Source organism: Quercus robur, chromosome 5 (genome assembly GCF_932294415.1).
Source record: "Quercus robur chromosome 5, dhQueRobu3.1, whole genome shotgun sequence".
In the NCBI taxonomy this organism is placed as follows: domain Eukaryota; kingdom Viridiplantae; phylum Streptophyta; class Magnoliopsida; order Fagales; family Fagaceae; genus Quercus; species Quercus robur.
This window is the reverse complement of record NC_065538.1, coordinates 37,083,424-37,088,792: the sequence shown is the minus strand read 5'-3', so window position 1 is coordinate 37,088,792 and position 5,369 is coordinate 37,083,424.

Here is a 5,369-nt window from a genome sequence, read left to right as displayed (position 1 = left end):
GCCTGTCCATACCCGTTTCCTCTGAAAATGAATCCTGGACGATGTGTTTTAATTTTTCGAATTTTTTTGCATATATTTTCGAATTTTCTAACACGGGTCGGGTTATAACGGATAGGAAGGAAATTTTTTTTCTTTTGTAATTTTTGGCCTGTCCATACCCGTTTCCTCTTGAAATGAAGCCTGGATGATTTTTTTTAATTTTTCGAATTTTTTTGCATATATTTTCGAATTTTCTAACTCGGGTCGGGTTCGAACGGATAGGAAGGAAATTTTTTTTCTTCTCTATTTTTCGGCCTGTCCTGACCCGTTTCGTCTTGAAATGAAGCCTGGATGATGTTTTTTAATTTTTTGAATTTTTTTTACATTTATTTTCGAATTTTCTAACTCGGGTCGGGTTGGAACGGATAGGAAGGAAATTTTTTTTCTTCTCGATTTTTCGGCCTGTCCATACCCGTTTCCTCTGAAAATGAATCCTGGGCGATGTGTTTTAATTTTTCGAATTTTTTTGCATATATTTTCGAATTTTCTAACTCGGGTCGGGTTCGAACGGATATGAAGGAAATTTTTTTTCTTCTCCATTTTTCCGCCTGTCCATACCCGTTTCCTTTTGAAGATGAATCCTGGACGATGTGTTTTAATTTTTCGAATTTTTTTGCATTTGTTTTCAAATTTTCTAACTCGGGTCGGGTTCGAACGGATAGGAATGAAATTTTTTTTCTTTTCTATTTTTCGGCCTGTCCATACCCGTTTCCGCTTGAAATGAAGCCTGGATGATTTTTTTTAATTTTTCGAATTTTTTTGCATATATTTTCGAATTTTCTAACTCGGGTCGGGTTCGAACGGATAGGAAGGAAATTTTTTTTCTTTTCTATTTTTCGGCCTGTCCATACCCGTTTCCTCTTGAAATGAAGCCTGGATGATTTTTTTTAATTTTTCGAATTTTTTTGCATATATTTTCGAATTTTCTAACTAGGGTCGGGGTCGAACGGATAGGAAGGAAATTTTTTTTCTTCTCTATTTTTCGGCCTGTCCTGACCCGTTTCGTCTTGAAATGAAGCCTGGATGATGTTTTTTAATTTTTTGAATTTTTTTTGCATTTATTTTCGAATTTTCTAACTCGGGTCGGGTTGGAACGGATAGGAAGGAAATTTTTTTTCTTCTCGATTTTTCGGCCTGTCCATACCCGTTTCCTCTGAAAATGAATCCTGGACGATGTGTTTTAATTTTTCATATTTTTTTGCATATATTTTCGAATTTTCTAACTCGGGTCGGGTTCGAACGGATAGGAAGGAAATTTTTTTTCTTCTCCATTTTTCCGCCTGTCCATACCCGTTTCCTCTTGAAGATGAATCCTGGACGATGTGTTTTAATTTTTCGAATTTTTTTTGCATTTATTTTCGAATTTTCTATCTCGGGTCGGGTTCGAACGGATAGGAAGGAAATTTTTTTTCTTCTCCATTTTTCGGCCTGTCCATACCCGTTTCCTCTTGAAATGAAGCCTGGATGATTTTTTTTAATTTTTCGAATTTTTTGGCATATATTTTCGAATTTTCTAACTCGGGTCGGGTTCGAACGGATAGGAAGGAAATTTTTTTTCTTTTCTATTTTTCGGCCTGTCCATACCCGTTTCCTCTTGAAATGAAGTCTGGATGATTTTTTTTAATGTTTGGAATTTTTTTGCATTTATTTTTGAATTTTCTATCTCAGGTCGGGTTCGAACGGATAGGAAGGAAATTTTTCTTCTTCTCTATTTTTCGGCCTGTCCTGACCCGTTTCGTCTTGAAATGAAGCCCGGATGATGTTTTTTTAATTTTTTGAATTTTTTTTGCATTTATTTTCGAATTTTCTAACTCGGGTCGGGTTCGAACGGATAGGAAGGAAATTTTTTTTCTTCTCTATTTTTCGGCCTGTCCTGACCCGTTTCGTCTTGAAATGAAGCCTGGATGATGTTTTTTAATTTTTTGAATTTTTTTTGCATTTATTTTCGAATTTTCTAACTCGGGTCGGGTTGGAACGGATAGGAAGGAAATTTTTTTTCTTCTCCATTTTTCGGCCTGTCCATACCCGTTTCCTCTTGAAATGAAGCCTGGATGATTTTTTTTAATTTTTCGAATTTTTTTGCATATATTTTCGAATTTTCTATCTCGGGTCGGGTTCGAACGGATAGGAAGGAAATTTTTTTTCTTCTCTATTTTTCGGCCTGTCCTGACCCGTTTCGTCTTGAAATGAAGCCTGGATGATTTTTTTTAATTTTTCGAATTTTTTGGCATATATTTTCGAATTTTCTAACTCGGGTCGGGTTCAAACGGATAGGAAGGAAATTTTTTTTCTTCTCTATTTTTCGACCTGTCCTGACCCGTTTCGTCTTGAAATGAAGCCTGGATGATGTTTTTTTAATTTTTTGAATTTTTTTTGCATTTATTTTCGAATTTTCTAACTCGGGTCGGGTTGGAACGGATAGGAAGGAAATTTTTTTTCTTCTCGATTTTTCGGCCTGTCCATACCCGTTTCCTCTGAAAATGAATCCTGGGCGATGTGTTTTAATTTTTCGAATTTTTTTGCATTTATTTTCAAATTTTCTATTTCGGGTCGGGTTCGAACGGATAGGAAGGAAATTTTTTTTCTTCTCTATTTTTCGGCCTGTCCTGACCCGTTTCGTCTTGAAATGAAGCCTGGATGATGTATTTTAATTTTTTGAATTTTTTTTGCATTTATTTTCGAATTTTCTAACTCGGGTCGGGTTCGAACGGATAGGAAGGAAATTTTTTTTCTTTTCTATTTTTCGGCCTGTCCATACCCGTTTCCTCTTGAAATGAAGCCTGGATGATTTTTTTTAATTTTTCGAATTTTTTTGCATATATTTTCGAATTTTCTAACTCGGGTCGTGTTCGAACGGATAGGAAGGAAATTTTTTTTCTTTTCTATTTTTCGGCCTGTCCATACCCGTTTCCTCTTGAAATGAAGTCTGGATGATTTTTTTTAATGTTTGGAATTTTTTTGCATTTATTTTTGAATTTTCTATCTCAGGTCGGGTTCGAACGGATAGGAAGGAAATTTTTCTTCTTCTCTATTTTTCGGCCTGTCCTGACCCGTTTCGTCTTGAAATGAAGCCCGGATGATGTTTTTTTAATTTTTTGAATTTTTTTTGCATTTATTTTCGAATTTTCTAACTCGGGTCGGGTTGGAACGGATAGGAAGGAAATTTTTTTTCTTCTCTATTTTTCGGCCTGTCCTGACCCGTTTCGTCTTGAAATGAAGCCTGGACGATGTTTTTTAATTTTTTGAATTTTTTTTGCATTTATTTTCGAATTTTCTAACTCGGGTCGGGTTGGAACGGATAGGAAGGAAATTTTTTTTCTTCTCGATTTTTCGGCCTGTCCATACCCTTTTCCTCTGAAAATGAATCCTGGACGATGTGTTTTAATTTTTCGAATTTTTTTGCATATATTTTCGAATTTTCTAACTCGGGTCGGGTTCGAACGGATAGGAAGGAAATTTTTTTTCTTCTCCAATTTTCGGCCTGTCCATACCCGTTTCCTCTGAAAATGAATCCTGGACGATGTGTTTTAATTTTTCGAATTTTTTTGCATATATTTTCGAATTTTCTAACACGGGTCGGGTTCGAACGGATAGGAAGGAAATTTTTTTTCTTTTCTATTTTTCGGCCTGTCCATACCCGTTTCCTCTTGAAATGAAGCCTGGATGATTTTTTTTAATTTTTCGAATTTTTTTGCATATATTTTCGAATTTTCTAACTCGGGTCGGGTTCGAACGGATAGGAAGGAAATTTTTTTTCTTTTCTATTTTTCGGCCTGTCCATACCCGTTTCCTCTTGAAATGAAGCCTGGATGATTTTTTTAAATTTTTCGAATTTTTTTGCATATATTTTCGAATTTTCTAACTCGGGTCGGGTTCGAACGGATAGGAAGGAAATTTTTTTTCTTCTCTATTTTTCGACCTGTCCTGACCCGTTTCGTCTTGAAATGAAGCCTGGATGATGTTTTTTAATTTTTTGAATTTTTTTTGCATTTATTTTCGAATGTTCTAACTCGGGTCGGGTTGGAACGGATAGGAAGGAAATTTTTTTTCTTCTCGATTTTTCGGCCTGTCCATACCCGTTTCCTCTGAAAATGAATCCTGGACGATGTGTTTTAATTTTTCGAATTTTTTTGCATACATTTTCGAATTTTCTAACTCGGGTCGGGTTCGAACGGATAGGAAGGAAATTTTTTTTCTTCTCCAATTTTCAGCCTGTCCATACCCGTTTCCTCTGAAAATGAATCCTGGACGATGTGTTTTAATTTTTCGAATTTTTTTCCATATATTTTCGAATTTTTTAACACGGGTCGGGTTCGAACGGATAGGAAGGAAATTTTTTTTCTTTTCTATTTTTCGGCCTGTCCTTACCCGTTTCATCTTGAAATGAAGCCTGGATGATTTTTTTTAATTTTTCGAATTTTTTTGCATATATTTTCGAATTTTCTAACTCGGGTCGGGTTCGAACGGATAGGAAGGAAATTTTTTTTCTTTTCTATTTTTCGGCCTGTCCATACCCGTTTCCTCTTGAAATGAAGCCTGGATGATTTTTTTTAATTTTTTGAATTTTTTTGCATATATTTTCGAATTTTCTAACTCGGGTCGGGTTCGAACGGATAGGAAGGAAATTTTTTTTCTTCTCTATTTTTCGGCCTGTCCTGACCCGTTTCGTCTTGAAATGAAGCCTGGATGATGTTTTTTAATTTTTTGAATTTTTTTTACATTTATTTTCGAATTTTCTAACTCGGGTCGGGTTGGAACGGATAGGAAGGAAATTTTTTTTCTTCTCGATTTTTCGGCCTGTCCATACCCGTTTCCTCTGAAAATGAATTCTGGACGATGTGTTTTAATTTTTCGAATTTTTTTGCATATATTTTCGAATTTTCTAACTCGGGTCGGGTTCGAACGGATATGAAGGAAATTTTTTTTCTTCTCCATTTTTCCGCCTGTCCATACCCGTTTCCTTTTGAAGATGAATCCTGGACGATGTGTTTTAATTTTTCGAATTTTTTTGCATTTGTTTTCAAATTTTCTAACTCGGGTCGGGTTCGAACGGATAGGAAGGAAATTTTTTTTCTTTTCTATTTTTCGGCCTGTCCATACCCGTTTCCGCTTGAAATGAAGCCTGGATGATTTTTTTTAATTTTTCGAATTTTTTTGCATATATTTTCGAATTTTCTAACTCGGGTCGGGTTCGAACGGATAGGAAGGAAATTTTTTTTCTTTTCTATTTTTCGGCCTGTCCATACCCGTTTCCTCTTGAAATGAAGCCTGGATGATTTTTTTTAATTTTTCGAATTTTTTTGCATATATTTTCGAATTTTCTAACTCGG